We start from the raw sequence: 16,974 nt of genomic DNA on the forward strand, positions 1-16,974 counted from the left end.
ACTATTGGAGGGGTCGACAGGAAGGATTCCTGGTTAGATGGTACATTAGCAAGGATATCTGTAGGATATTTGGGTCCGTGAACAAATCCTCCTGGACAAAAGAAAAAAAACAGACCCTCTCCCGCTGCTCACCCGCCTATAACAACTACCACGACCCACAAATTCTTCCCTCGTGTGCTTGAGAGCCTTGTTCACCACCGACTCAAGTCAACTCCACCTGTGTCAGCTTTGTCGGGTAATCTGCCTCACGCGTCGTGCTAATTAAGAGAAAACCCCCAATTGGTCGTCTCCACCTGTTCCTTCCTCACCTGAGTCAGCCAGTCGTCGAAATACTCAAGATCATATGCCATAAAAACACATCAGCACCTGGCGTCAACATATCACTGAAAGAACACTTAAGGGGTCATGTCAGGGGTTAAGATTTGAATGACACTGAATTTTAGGTCCATAGATACACCATTAACGTCTTTACACACACACACACGTCATTGAAGTTGTCAAATCTTCCAGTTTCCGTCTCCACCTTCTCCGCCGACTCAAGTCCCTCAGAGTTCCTGCGCCCAAGCTCACCTATGCCTCCCATACCTGGTCTTCCTCCCTAAATGCCAGACAACGTAAACACCTAGGAAAAGTGCAAAAGAGGGCATGCAAGATTATTCTCCCTTCCTATACTCCACATATCAAGAAGTGCTCAACACACTGACCCTTTCGACTCTCACTGACCATCACCACGACCTGATCTGCAAATTTGGTGAGAAGCTTCTTCACCATCCTCGACACCGGCTCCTACTACCACCCGAGATCCCTCGTCCAAGAATTGCTGTTCCACACCACAACCGCATCCAGCCCATGCGAGCACGTACTGCTCGCTATGAGAACAGCCTAGTCCCAACCATTGTAAAAAAATATCAATAACTTGTAATCAACCAGTGTATTCATTCCCAGTCACTCTTACCTTTTTGCACTGTCACCATGTTGAAATGCCCTGCAGTATGACCTTCTCCACACCTAGTCATTATACATCATATTTGTATCACTTATGTTACTTGTATATTATTTGTAAATCAAGAGACCCATTCTCCAATTATGCAACTGTATATTTTCAGCCTTCCGGCTGTCATGCTCTTTCAATAAACCTTTAATTATTATTATTGCACACACACATTTACTTTTATCCTCTTCACCACTGATCGGCTCGTTAGCCGCTTGGGCGATCGGTCGCGTCTCTGTTGGCATGCACCGGCTCCTGAATATATCTGAACGTACGTTCGAAAAACGGTATAGTGTCAACTTTAAAGCTTCTGACATGACTTCGTAAGAAACTTAATGCCAGATGAATGGTTATCAACTTCTGTCTGTGGTGGCGTAGTGTGAGACGGTAGCGATACGCCATCAAGGCGAATTAAGACAATGAACTTCGGAAAAGAAGGACTGACCGACTCTGTGCCAGACTCAAGTGCCGTTAAAACCCGTGGAAGCTGCGGCCAGAGCGAGATAATGAGGTGCGTGTCTCTCCACCAACAAAACCAACGCAAGCTGGATGAAACATAAACTCTGATGGTAAGAACACCCGAGTAAGTCAACATCCCTTGGGCAGGTTAACATCCTCTCTGGCAGACGTAACGAGTTATTTTTGTTCCATTAGAATTATATCATCTAACTATTATTAAATGATCTTACCTTAGAACAGTCTTGGTGTTTTAATTTTTTTTTTGTATTCATTGGTGTTATTTTTGTTTTAACTTACGAGGATTTTCATGGTACGAGCCTTGACAAATGTGACCCCTGGACTCATTGACACAACCACCGGTAGGCTGGAGTGAACAAACATGATGGTCATTTACTTATAAAACTCTGAGTGAATGTCAATAACAACATCCGTACTTACACCCGCGCGGACACAGCAGTTGATTAATACAATGTTTGATTTATCGACAGATAATATTTACCAATTTAATGACAAATATGAAATTAAATAATTAGATACAGAATTACATTTTGAAAATCAGGAGCCACATTCCTAAAAGTCGTACGATGTATATTGCTCGTAAGTGAAGATTGAAGAATAAACATTACTGGTTGATCTATTCTGGAGAAAGTAAAGTTAATTGATAATATCAAACATACACTAACATTCCAACTTAACTACACCAGGCAGGAGAAAATCAGGACAGAGAATTTGCATACCTCCAAACCCACTTGAATTTTGGTGGACCGTTTGGGTGCGAGTCATCATAAAGGCTCACAGCTAACAAGGCGCCCCACTGATTTTTAGACACAGAAACACAATTAACTCAGGAATGATCGCAGTTTCTATTCTCTTCCTATATTTTTATCATCCATAGGAAGCACAAAGCAATCATGCACGTCTGTCTGTCTATCTATTCGCGAGTGTTTCCGTGCTCTACTAGCTAGCTTCAGTACCTCACCTTCAGGAATGCCAAGGTCAGGTTCAGATACAAAGATCGCCAACTTTTAAAACGACTCTGTATTCCCTACTAGAGTCTTCGGTACACACGAGTAAACCTTCTTTCCACGAGGATACTGAAGCTCTCGTATACCATAACACGATCAAAATACAACCCACATCAAGACTATCAACCAATAAAAAGGAAAAACAAACAAATTATTCTATATCATACCTAAAGTACTCCAGCTGTTAATATTAAGAAAGTTGATAGAGGGTCGTTCATTGGCTACGTTGATATACTTTATTTAAAATATAAGTATCCCTCACTTACATAAAACGTCTATAAGTAAGGTCAGGGGAGGCAGGAGCCATAAATCTCACCCGATTTAGGAAAAAATAAATAAAACGTTGATTTCGATTTTTTTAAAGAGAAAAATAAATATGACCTGTGATGGTATATATTCACGTTTTAGGTACAGCTTTTTTTCAATAGAATCCAGTTCGTATTTACACCAACGATTTATTCTTTTTTTTTGTAATATTGAAATGTGACAACAAAACATAGAGCCTTTAATTCTTTTTTGGTACAGTGTGATGAAAGTGTTTTAAAGTTACTGTGTGTGTGTGTCAGTATAAACACCCGCGCCACAACTCGCTGCCCAGGCTTACTCTCCTGTACCTCTCCGACCTCTAAATTCATTCGTTTATTCATTCTAGTTCACTGATTAAAAAAACTAACTAGATCATCCACCACCATCATTATGTGCCACAAAACTTAGAACACAACACTGGCGAAACACACACACACACACGAGAATGTTTTTAAAGAGTAAGGGCAGCACCACCACGTCAGCAGTTTATCACAGACCCAAGGTTAATACTCACAAACATTTGGCTTAAATTCTACCAGGCTGTTGTGTCGTTGTGCTCACAGGTCGGCGCCACACACACACACACACACACCATCCTCCCTATACTTTCATATTTACCTTTCCTCCACACTCTTCATGTCGTTTGTTCCAGTTAAGAAAAACAAAACAACAAAAGAAACGTGTACATGTAAGTCACCATCATTGTACCTTATCTATGAAATATTGTTTACAGGTTCCAGTGTTTATACTAGGCATTACAGTAACACCATCGCTGAATATTTAGTTGGTAAATCTTTCTAAAATATTCGTTTAATAAAAAAATAATAATATCTGTTACTTACACGCCTATTGTGATAGGTAATTAAGTAAATGTGTGATAAGTATTCGAATAATTTTCACTCAGACGTCCCTCCCCCCGCCCCCCCATCATCGTCAGTTACCAACAGACATACAGTACACCATTCTTGTTTGTTTGTCAGTCTAACACATCACTACTGTTTGTTTGTCAGTCTAACACATCACTACTGTTTGTTTGTCAGTCTAACACATCACTACTGTTTGTTTGTCAGTCTAACACATCACTACTGTTTGTTTGTCAGTCTAACACATCACTACTGTTTGTTTGTCAGTCTAACACATCACTACTGTTTGTTTGTCAGTCTAACACATCACTACTGTTTGTTTGTCAGTCATCGATGACATGTAGCTACTGATAATGACCCAAATCTTCACACACACAGATGACCGTCCTCTTTAAATGATGCCCCAAAGTATCTATATCTGGTCTTCCCACTCTGCCCCGGATTAGTCGTGTGCTGGACCCGAAATCCTTCCAATCACAGGGACGCGCAAACATGCAGAGCCTCACCCCACCATCCCGTTTATCCGCCAGAGCCTCATCCTTGTCCCATTTATTCTTCAGGTGGCTTCACAACTGCATGCATGATGCCGACAGTACCTCGTAACTGTCCTGTAGCATTAAAGAGAGCAACCCTCACCCTCATAAGACACACGTACATACAACACAAGTAGAGGGAAATAAGTGCAATTTACTACACTCATTCGTGGACCACCACCGCAGCCATGAAGGTCCGAGTTTATAAATGAGGGTAATGTCCAGTGGCAAGGATATTTTGACCCGCTGGCCACGAAGAGTGTAAGACATACACCATCATGGACAAAATTGGTGAAACTTTATTGTTTGTTATGTTATACATATGCCATAGAACCTTTATGTAAAAAAAAAAAATCGCAAAACGGTAGTCATGGCATCGCGCGATCGTCATTTGTTTGGAACGTTTCAGCTATAGAAAATAATAAGCTGAATGAACATTATTTGATCTTCATTTGTTTTTTGTTGGATTGGATCGTTTCATTTATACACAAACCAATAAACAAGGACATTACTCAATGTGTATTTGTCAGTACAATGACCGAGCGGGATAATGCGCACCTATTTTGTGGCTATCATAATATAGACATTATAATTGATTAAATACAAATAGCAGTACTGGTGGGTTCAATAAATCATGGGGCCAAATAACACACATCATCCAATATATATAAATGTCAGAAGCTTATGATAAATAAACACTATTTGGCGCTATTTGAGTCTCGTGTTTGTTGTGGTTCTGAGCCATTTATTATTATCGGTCAATGTCCATTTTAACATCCGACCCAATTTTTTGGACAAGGAGTATTGTCCACACCAAGGCCATCTATCTGTCTGTCTGTCTGTATTTACTTGAAATATATTAATGAAGTTAGTCATGTAATTTCTGTTCTAGGCTTATGCTAATTTGAAGGCTAACCCAGAACTAAACGTCGTGTCTATGACCTTCGTTTAGGTCACGGGGTCAGAGGTTAAAGTCGGCATCTTGATACCAACTGCTCCGAAGAGTCGACTAGGCTATACCTTGGGTGATTATTTTCTACCAAACAACTGAAAACAAACCCAAAACTATCCAGAGTAGACACGAACCATACACCTGTCTGTCTAATTACAATACTGGCCAGGTAAATGAAGGAATAACACTTTGATTTTGTTTAAGATATTACGAGTAAAAAAAAAAGAGGAAAAAACGTTATCTCGAGCCTATATGGAAGTAAGGAACCGTGAGATATGAAACCTTTACTTTATATATGGTGGTGCTCTCTCTCTCTCTCTCTCTCTCTCTCTCTCTCTCTCTTTCTCTCTTTATCTTTCTCTCTCATTTCCTTTAATCGTATTTCTCTTTCTTATCTACTTCATTCCCCCTCTCTCTCATTCTATTACTTTTTCCAATCACTTTCAATTGACTTCTCACTCTTTCGTTGGTGTATCTTACTTTCTCTCTCTCTCTCTCTCTCTCGCTCCTCCTTCCTTTCTTTCTCCCGCTTCCCTCTATGTATACATTGTTCTAAATCACCGTATTTCACTTCCACTCTTCAATATAGGAACCCATTTAGTGTGTGTGTGTGTAATAATAATAATAATAATAATTAACGGTTTATTGAAAGAGCTTGGCAGCCAGAAGGCTGAAAATATACAGTTACATATTTGGGGAATGGGTTACGAATTACAAATAATATACAAGTGACATAAGTGACACAAATAAGACATATAGTAACTTAGATGGGGATCAGCTCAAACTACAGTTCATTTCAACATAGTGACAGTGTAGGGAGCAGTGTTTACTGGGAGTGAATACACTGATTTATTACATGTTATTGATAATTTTTACAATGGTTGGGACTGGGCTGTTCTTATAGCGATCAGTTCGTGCACGTATGGGCTGGATGCGGTTGTGGTGTCGAACAGCAATTCTCGGACAGGGGATCTCAGGTGGTAGTAGGGGCCGGTGTCGGGGATGGTGTAGAAGCTTCTTACCAAATTTGCAGATGAGGCCGTGGTGATGGTCAGTGAGAGTCGAAAGGGTCAGTGTGTTGAGCGCTTCTTGATATGTGGAGTAGGAAGGGGAGAGAATAATCTTGCATGCCCTCTTTTGCACTTTTTCTAGGTGTTTACGTTGTGTGGCATTTAGGGAGGAAGACCAGGTGGGGGAGGCATAGGTGAGCTTGGGAAGTATGAATGTTGTGTATACACTGAGGAGCTCGTGTGCAGGAACTCCGAGGGACTTGAGTCGGCGGAGGAGGTGGAGACGGAAACTGGAGGATTTGACAACTTCACTGACGTGTGGTTTCCAATTTAGTTTGTTGTCTATGGTGACGCCGAGGAGCTTCGTGGAATCTACAACCTGGAGTGTGTTCGGACCTAGGGTAATGGAAGGAGGTGGGACAATGTCGGAGGAGAGGTTGATGTGCATAACCATGGTCTTGGTATGGTTGATGGTGACATGGTTGTTGGTGGCCCAGTTTTGGAGACTGTTCAATAAATCCTGAAGGGCGGTATAGTTGGGAGCAGAATTGTTGACGCTGATCCCAATGGTGGAGTCGTCGACATATTTCCAGCGAGCAGGGGTTTCTCTTAGGGCATCATTGATGAGCATAAGGAAGCAGAGTGGTCCCATCTTGGTGCCTTGGGGGACGCCACAGGTGAGTGACTGAAAGGTGGAGACAGCCCCTCGGAAGCGTACAGCTTGGCGTCGGTCACTGAGGAAGTCTGTAAGCCATGGTATGAGACTTCTCCGAAGCCCGAGGTCAATAGCTTTGTTTATGATTATATTGTGGTCGACTAGGTCGAACGCTTTAGTGAAATCAATGAAGGCGACAGCTACAGACGTTTTTCGTTTCTCGAGATGGCGGTATATGTAATCGAGAAAGCTGACAAGACAGTGAGTGGTGGAGGAAGTTTTCATGTTGCCAAATTGCTGAGGGTCTACGACTCCTGCAATATCAGCATAAGCCCAGTCAAACACAAAACTTTCACAGATTAGGCTGGGTATTGGGGTGATTGCAATAGGTCGTAGCTGATTTAAGGATTGTGGGCTGGTTGACTTGGGCACTGGTGATACATAAGAGGTCTTCCAGTCAGCTGGGCATCTGGCTTGACTGAGAGAAGCATTGATGATGGAGCAGAGGGGTTTAGCAAGCTCCGGGGAGAACTCCTTGAATAGTTTCATTGGTAAGTCAATGGGGGTGGTAGAGCGTTTTAATTTTAGTTTGTCCAGGCGTTTTGCTACGTCAAATTCCTCTACTAAGTCAGTGGGAAGGGGGGCTGGTAGGTAAGCAGGGAGAGTGGTTGTGTCAAGCCGTGGGAGCGTCTGGCATATAGTAGCGAAATGGTTATTTGTTTGCTCAGCTGCGTCAACATTAGTGAGATGGCTAAGGAAGGGGAGGGGGTGTGTCATATTGTTTAGTCCACAGAGTTCTTTAAGCTTACCATACCATTGACTGATGTTGGTCTGCTTCAGGTGTTGTAATTTGGTTGGGTAGTGGGACTTCTTTGCAGTGCGTATTTCGCGGATGACTCTGTTGCGAAGTGACCTGTAGCGGATGTGGTCATTGAGATGAAAGGCTCTGTCTCTCTGTTGCATAAGTCTTTTGATCCGAGGTGTGATCCAGGGCAAGTCAGCTGGGTGAGATCTGACGGACTTCTCGGGGAAGAAGTGGTGGTGAGCTTCGGTGGTGGTGTTGGTATAATTTATCCATTTGGTTTCCACGTCATCCACGCTGAGTACTTCAGTCCAGGGATAGTGAACTATCCACTGTCCAAAGAGGCGTACTGCAGAGTCAGTAATCGGCCTGTAGGTCTTGATGTAGGGTCTCTGTACTTGAGTGGGAGTGGCAGCAGGGGACCAGAGCACTGATAAGTGTGTGCTACACCCGATAGGAGGCAGTGGTTGAGGAGGTTGGTACTGGTCCGCTAAGTCAGTTAAGATAAGGTCAAGGGTGTTTTGACCGTGTGTGGGGAAGGTCACAACTTGTGATAGTGATAGCTGGTCCTGGATATCAGTGGTGTCAATTTCATTTAAATCCCCACATAATACTAACTTGGCACATGGGTACCTAACTCTGAGGTGGTCTGAGGTGGTGATGTGTGTGTGTGTGTGTGTGTTTATCTGCTTCCTTCTTTCAGTCTGTCTCCCTGCCCATCTCTTCGTCTGTCTATTTCTGTATGTCAATAGATCAATAATATCACCGTCCGCATGTCTGTCTTCGTCTCTCCGTCCGCTTGTCTGTCTGTCTCTCTGTTTCTCCGACCGCTTGTCTGTATTTGTCTGTCTCTCCGTCCGCTTGTCTCTCTGTTTCTCCGTCCGCTTGTCTGTCTGTCTCTGTCTCTCCGTCCGCTTGTCTGTCTGTCTCTGTCTCTCCGTCCGCTTGTCTGTCTGTCTCTATCTCGTGTATATATTCTTCACAATCAGCGGTGGCCGTGTTTTTCACTCTGGCGGCCTCAATATAGTACAGTATAGACCATTTATCGCGGCATCTATCAACACTTCTATTTTACACCAACCTTTACTCCGCCTTTAAAAAGTCGACCACAGCGAAAAGAATAATGTATGTATACCGTGTATGTGTGTGTGTGTGTGTGTGTGTGTGTGTGTGTGTGTGTGTGTGTGTGTGTGTGTGTGTGTGTGTGTGTGTGTAATTTGTTTCTGGTTATCAGCAATAAATGAAGTTGTAGACAGGGATGAAAAAAGGCAAAGAAATTTATGATATTTTCAGAAGGACTCATGCATCACCTCCCCCCCCCCTCTCTCTCTCTCCCACTACTTCCGTGACCTTGGTGAGGAGGTAATGCTCAATGCTCAAGTCTTTTAACATTCCACGTGCTGTGCAAATTACTCAATCCACAGTGCTCAAAGCTTGGTTCTCTGTGTTCTAATGCTCAGGGTAAATAATGCTCAGTGCTCAACTGTGCTGGATAGAGTAAAAAATAAATAAAAAAATAGCGCAAAAGAAAAAATATATATATATTAAAAGAAAAAAACGAGTTTGTTAATATTGGAATCAAATTATGATAAAAGTTTTGGAATAAATTTAAATTAATTTGCAGTTTTTTAATATTTTCTTTTTTGTAGTTTTAACGTGTATATTGATATAAGTGTTTATTATCTCCACTCAAAGGGAGGAAGGGGTGATGGGGGTGACGGGAAGGGTGAGAAGAGGAGGGAAGGTGAGGTCAGGGTGTGAGAAGGTAAGGGGATATAACATTGATGATGATAAGGAGACACAAACAAACCAGCCCGTCACACACACACACACACACACACACACACACACACACACACACCAGTCACAATCTTCTCGTGTGTAATGCCGCTCCTGATCAAACTCTTAATTTGTTTAATTTCATGGGGCGACGGTGTCCTGTTTGAGTTCGTTTTACCTGCCCGAACCTGAGAAGTGGTCCCCCCAAAATAAGACCCGTCCAATCTGAAGCTGTTCGTAAATATTTAAGGTCCCGAATAAACAACAACTTTCTCTCTCCCTCTCGTTCTTTCTCTCTTTCTGTTTTATTCTTTATTTTTCTCTCTCTCTCTCTCGGTTTGATTGTCGTTCTGTTTCTCTCGGTTTATCTCTGTATCGCTCTGCTTTTCTCTTTTCCGCTTTGTTTGACTCTCTCTCTCTCTCTCTCTCTCTCTCTCTCTCTCTCTCTCTCTCTCTCTCTCTCTCTCTCTCTCTCTCTCTTTCCTCTCGCCAGTCGGAGTTTTCTAGCACCGAAGATTTAATCTGTGATAAATACAGTAAACTCCAAAACCAGAATATTTAATCTGACACGCTTCACTGCCCAGGCTATAGACCGTGTTGACCAGACGCATTGCCCTCGACACATCCGCTGGCTGGAGCCAATCTTATAACTGAAATCGTCCGTATTGGTCAATCAAACTGCTGGAAACGTTTACGATAGCTAATCTTATAACTGAAACCGTCTGTATTGGTCAATCAAACTGCTGGAAACGTTTACGATAGCCAATCTTATAACTGAAACCGTCCGTATTGGTCAATCAAACTGCTGGAAACGTTTACGATAGCCAATCTTATAACTGAAACCGTCCGTATTGGTCAATCAAACTGCTGGAAACGTTTACGATAGCCAATCTTATAACTGAAACCGTCCGTATTGGTCAATCAAACTGCTGGAAACGTTTACGATAGCCAATCTTATAACTGAAACCGTCCGTATTGGTCAATCAAACTGCTGGAAACGTTTACGATAGCCAATCTTATAACTGAAACCGTCCGTATTGGTCAATCAAACTGCTGGAAACGTTTACGATAGCCAATCTTATAACCTCGAATGGTAGTGTGACCTGACCTTTTGAGCTTAAGTGTGACCCAATAACCTCGAGTGAGTGTGACCTGACCTGACCCAATAACCGTGAGTGGTAATGTGACCTATCCTCTCCCACTTAAGGTCACACTGATCACATCAACCTCGTCCTCCTCAAATGCTGGGTCATAATTTCCATAATTAGATTGTCCCTCAGACTCTATTTTCTCGGCTGCCTTTTTCCTTCCGACCATTATCATCATCAGGGTTTAGAGAGCTTCCCAGAGAACAAGAAGTACGTATCTAAACACTAAATTCCTCCACTAAATAATTAATAAAAAAGATAAATACTAAACAGCGTACCCAAAAAAGGGGTGGGGTGGGGGGTTGGTGTTAAAGCAGATAACAATAATAAAATCAAGTGAAAATATACACACAAAAACCAAACATAAATTCCTTTGTGGTTATAATTACGATAGCGGGTGCAGTAAGCCTACAGCTACGCCTCCAATAAAACTGCCCAGATTACCTCAAATACATGTAGAAATTTACCGCCAGTTTAAAAAAAAAAAAAGAGTAATACTTTTAGTCTGTTGATTCGACTAGAGTAATGAAAGCTTTGTTTGATAAATATTTTGATTTGTCTGGCGCGGAAATTTTCACAGTGAGTTTATAGAAATTTTTAAGTGATTAGCGGGACGCGTGGATGGAGGAGGTTGGACCAGTGAGTTAGTTGTACATGTGGACGACTGACTGACTGACTGACTGATGCTGTGGGCTAAAATTTAGTGTTTGGTTGATGATTCACTGGAAAAAAAATATGGATGGATGAATTTGATTACGAGGACATACGTTTAATTATGTTAGAATAAATATTAATTGTGGGTTGGTGGCCGCGAGTGATATGTGGTTCAGGGGAATAAATAGCTGCGGTGGTGGTTCCTATATAACTCACAGCCAAGCAAGAGGAGGGGGGGGTGTACAGGGTGTGGTGTTGTCACAGTGTATAGGATGGTCAGGCAAGGTTACCGAGAAGGGTATTCCACACACACACACACACACACACACACACACACACACACACACACCTGGACACAGTCACAGTTTGATGGTAACAGTGAGGCAAAATCACAACCAAGGTGTCACAAGGACAGTGCGTGGAGAGGACCGACTCTTACCGAGATACTCAAAGGCCTCACTAGTTTAATCGGTGGTTCTATTGACACAGCTTGATGCAGTGAGATGAAAAGGTCCAACTTCAGCGTGTGTTGATCCATCAGCTGTTGACACGCCCGCGGGACCTACACGTCATGATGGAGGGAAGGTTAGGTTACGTGGTGGTGGTAATTACAGGCAACACAGTTATATGTTTGTTTTTTTTCACGTACGCTTGTATCACCATCTGTTGAGACCGTACATACCCTCTGCTCTCTGTTACGACTGTTGATAAAGTACTGGGCATTTAATTTGAATATATTAAACTTTAGACTATATCTAACAGCTTAAGAAATCTTTATCCCACTCATGATTTCTCTTCAAAAAATTTCACCTAAGCCAAGTCGGTTATCGCCTGCGTCATCAGCAGACATTACTTGACTCGACTATGCCAAGATTTTTAAAATGCCTTGATTTCCTTTGGTATAGATTCACGTAACACTACACTGCAGCATCTCGGGACACCATTGGAATAAGCTATATATTGAATGTTGGTTTATATTTTTATTTGGTGGAATTTCGGCATCATACGCTCCACCGTGTTCGCCAGGGTTGGCATTGTCTTAAGTGCTTGGATAATCTAGTAATGGGGTGGTTGGGAGGGGTGCAGGAAGGGGTGGGGTAGGATAAGGAGGGTGGGGTGGCGTGGTGGGCGCGGGTCCCTCTCACCTGTTGGTCTTTGTGGGTCCTCCCCGGTGGGTGAGTCACGGCGTCAGTCTCATTAAGCAAGAGTGTGTTTTCCTTGAAGACGTTCACTGAGGTGTAATACTCACCTTTGGGCACTGAGGTGCCTCACCATCCTCAGGGAGGAGAGGAGGCTTTCCTTACTACCGCAGCTGCGTACAGCCACACGTCTAGGTATGAGTGTGAGACTCGTCACTGGTGATGTACTTGGTCTAAAACATCACAATAACATGTACTCAGCCCTTGGGTGGTCCCCGCTGTTCATTATCTCGGCTGTAAAACTGGACGCAACTATTGTAACATTCTCTTCCCCCAGAACTGACTGCTCCTTGTATCATAAACCGTAAATCATAGCTTTTCTTTTATCTAAAAAATCACTCAATTAAAATTGTATCTGCAGCAGCAAAGTTGGATAATTATTCATACCGTTTAATTATATTTACTTAAGGAATTATCGGACACATCGGAATCTATACTAAAAGAGATATTTCACAGCGTGAAAAACCTCCAGGCCCCATAAGTAAATATAATATGTTCCTACACTACCAGTTAAAGTGAAAAATGAATGTACTGTACCGTCCAAATCCTTGAAAATCCGGCCAAAGTCCAAGTTCACCCTTCCATAAGAACACTCACACGAGCAGCTGTAGTGTATTTGTGGCGGGAACCCCTCAGGTGACCCGCCCCGCAGAGAAAATGTATTATTGAATAGTTCAACTTGCAACTACAAGTTCGTGCACATGTTGACAAAAGTGGTGAAACTAGTCGAAAGTCACAGAGAAGTATTAAATAGGAATTTTAGCGACAAGACGAAAAAATGGTTGGACTGCTAGCGATGTCAGGGAGAGGTTGTTGTACAGCGTTTAACACTCATGTACTAATTAAAATTATAAACATTACAACGAATATACCACGTGTACAATAATGACACGATGCTCTGAATATTTCCCTTGTCTGTTAGCGTATCCGCTAGATGAGCCATAGAAGTACTGTATTTCAATCATCACTTGGTACCATTGTTCTCTCTGTTGACGGTTAATATAAACACTTAAAAAGGTGTAAAACAGTTTCAGTAACCGGGTGATTTACAATAACTGAAATTTATTTGTCAGAAAATTAGTTTAGCGAGCAAAGTTAAAACAGACGTGTAGTTCAAATTAAGTGGAGCTACTGCTACTGCATCTTCTCGCACTGTGTCGAGAATGACCACCTATCTGAGTTTCCCCTGATTTGTTCATTAGTGTAATCTTTCTCTTCTCTTGGCGTACGTTTTCCATCCTATTTAGCTGCGAATGGACCAGTTAAAAAAAATGATAGAAAAGAAGAAAAGAAATAGGTTTTATAATATCGTGATTATCAAAATGTGTCCCAGATGGTGAGGACCGCAACATATTTTGTCCATCCTCTTGGGAACGATAACATAACAGCTTCTTACCCTTAACCAGAAATTTTGTAGAACAAAAAACAAACAGTATCTCGACCTAATATAAATTAACTTAACCCATAATCAATATTTAAAACGAGTTCGATAGTCAGTATTTTCTGTCATTTGTTTTTAATTATAGCTCCTTGGGAACCTTTACGCCCCCTTCCCCTTCCCTCCCCAAGCCGCCACAACTGGGTGAGAACGTGCTTCTGAGGTCCAGTAGGTGGTGGTAGTTGTGTAGGTCGCAGCCAGGATGTTATTACTATACTGAAAGTTTGGTACCATGCATTCTTAACTCGCCCAGCGGATACTTAAACTTTTATTTACAGCTGAACTCCCCCAAAAATAAGTTTATCAAATTGTATACCACTTTTGTTCATTGACAATATAATTAAGTTTCCTTGTTTGTGAATGACATTTATTATTAGTATGAAGTAAAATATGAGTGACAACACGAGATAGTATACTTATATTCGCACAGCGCAGCAACGAAACCAATTTTTGTCAACAAATGACATTCTCAGTCAGTGACAATATCGTGTACAGAGCTGCTGACATGGCTATACAGTATTTAGTTTCATTTAAGTCTAAGGAGGTCATATAATTTGATGTGGGAAGTTATAGAAACCTTTAATAGTCATACATAATTAATCTGTATGAAGTTCAGGTAACCTTTTTCCTTCAGCTTAGTCAGCAACCTACCATGGGGATAAAAGACTTCCTCAGGGAGCGAGTCAGTAGTCAAGCGACGTCAGTAGCGGGACATTCAGTAAAACTGCTGAACGTTTTAGAAGTTAAAAAGCTTCCAGGTAAATAACTCGTAAAGTTTTAGTATTCGAATGAAAATAAAAATGTTGTGAAAAAATAACATTAAAAATTTCGCGAAAATTTTTATTTTTTGTCTAATTAGAACCTACAGGATTCAAGGTTGCCCTTAACGGAAAAAAAAACATGCAACCGTCCTTTGAGAGATTAATTAAAAATATAAAATCCCATAAAAACACTTGGGAACTTGAAGCATCATGCTCTGGTTGCTGTTGACGTTGCACGACAAATCATAAATTATGTTCCTATCGGACATCATTTAACTAACAGTCCGTGTTTACTGTGCAAATTTTATGTATATAGTTCACATATTATCTTCTGTGGATACGGGAAGAAATCATCACTGAACATTCAAACATTACGAAAGGGCCTAAAATCTTGCTTCCAATGTATCAGTTGGTTACCACCATGTAAACTTGCCTTTAGTGTTAAAATATTAATCACTCTAACACAGGGTATAGGTCAGCAGGGTACTGCAGGGACACTAGGTTAGCATGGTACTCCCACTAACTTTGTGTCGTGACCTCCGAGAAACTGACTGCCTGGCCGAACACCTGCAGCAGTGACCAATCACTTAAGCGGGGATGATAAAGCTTCATATGACAACTTTAACTGGTGGTCAAGAACATTTCCTTCGGCTAGCGAGACAGATCTGTCCTGGGGTAATAACAGCGTAAATACTTCGAGAAAACAACAATTATCTTGTTTATAGCGAGCCAAATTTATCACGTTACTTAGGATACTACAGTAGGCCGGGGTGTGGCCATCATCCTAACTCTTACGATCGTCACCGGCACATCTCCCGTTCTGGAGGACTTACTAAGCCGGATACCGATGTTCATTTCCGCCCTCAAACGATTTCAGATAATCTTTAAATTGATAAACCAATTTCCGCTCGCACCTGGGTGGGCCCCTCAAGGCTGCTATAGATGAGATGAAGCTGTGTTGACTGCCACACAAGTGTCAGGAAGAAGACGAATGGGAAAAAGTAACCGAAGGAAAGGTAACCAAATACCGTAAAAAAAAATGCAGTATTGTGTAGCAAACAATAGAAAAATACACAATGTTAAAAACAATGAAAACCTGCCCATTGGTGTATAACAAAAGCACAAAATACAATAAAGTAAAAAAAAATAACTAAAAATACTCAAACGAAAAAAGCAGAGTACCATGATTATGACAAAAGCAGATATCATAAATGGGGGAAGTTAATCATAATAAAAAACAACAAAGGGTGTCTAACAACTAACAAATATAATGGGAAAACCAGCAATGTCGTTTTCATGGTTGGGGCTGGGTAGGGGTGGGGGCGGATACAGACCCAGTCTAGTTGTGTTGGGTGGAGCTAATTAATGAGCCCTGGCATGTGTATTAGTGGTCGATGCCTCCAACTTTATTAACCCTGACTCTCCCTCAAATTTCTGATTTCAGGCTTTTTCACTGACAAAATTAAATTCTTCATTATTCACTGTGCATTACCTGAGCAGAAAACATTTCATTAGTTGATGAATGCAGTGTGGTGAATAGGGGATGATTGTTTACATATACAGTATATATACATTCTGGAATCGTCACTGTATTTAGAGTTGAAACCTTAATTTATCAAAAAATAAACCGTGACCCTTGATGTAAATGTTTACAGTCCCATGAGGAAAATACACATCCAAAATATCATTACGTCCTCATTATTTTCTGAACATAACTGTACTCTTCATCATTTGCCTGCGACTTTTACCTCAGGCATGACAAAAATTTAAAGGAAGCCTCATGACCAACCGGGATAAGTTCTCTACAGAGCCTCATTTAATATAACGTTCAACCCTTATGTCAACTTTCCTACTTTCACCGTCGATTTTAATCAACTTCCAAACTTTTAAAAAAATTCTCTATCTGCGATAGAGCAATGGATAATTGTAGAACAAATATAAAACAAAATAATTAGCATTAAACAATTAAATAATCAATAAAGAAATAATATAGCCTTTCCATCAACAAATGTTAAAAGAAAACGTTGAATCCCCAATACTGTACTGTACCATATTTATGTATTATCGAACTGATTTATCTAGTTTCATGATAATAAAATGAAACATGTTCACACATTTTTCTTTTTTTTAGAACATATTTAATTTTCACGTCCATAGTTATTAGAATGAAAAGTAAAATCCAAATCACTTGCCACTTGTATTGGCCTAAGATGACAGCTACTATTCTCTTGTATCTATAGTAAATCTAAAACGCCCTAACTCGTATTAAATATCTTACCCAACACTCAACAACATGTGTAGATTACATTTCAGAAATCTTACCTGGTGACAATTCGTAGATCTGCTGTTATGATTCAATTGATGGACACAGATTTAGACACACTCACTCGATGGTAACC

The 16,974-nt window shown here is 41.1% G+C and overlaps 1 protein-coding gene across 1 annotated transcript in view; it reads left to right on the forward strand.

Annotated features, from left to right (window-relative positions):
- LOC121874600 (tetratricopeptide repeat protein 21B-like) overlaps positions 1-16,974 on the forward strand; it is a gene marked incomplete in the record, with an annotated part of 547,778 nt that overhangs the window by 136,943 nt on the left and 393,861 nt on the right.

This window comes from Homarus americanus, unplaced genomic scaffold (genome assembly GCF_018991925.1).
Source record: "Homarus americanus isolate GMGI-L3 unplaced genomic scaffold, GMGI_Hamer_2.0 scaffold34360, whole genome shotgun sequence".
NCBI classification, from domain to species: Eukaryota; Metazoa; Arthropoda; class Malacostraca; order Decapoda; family Nephropidae; genus Homarus; species Homarus americanus.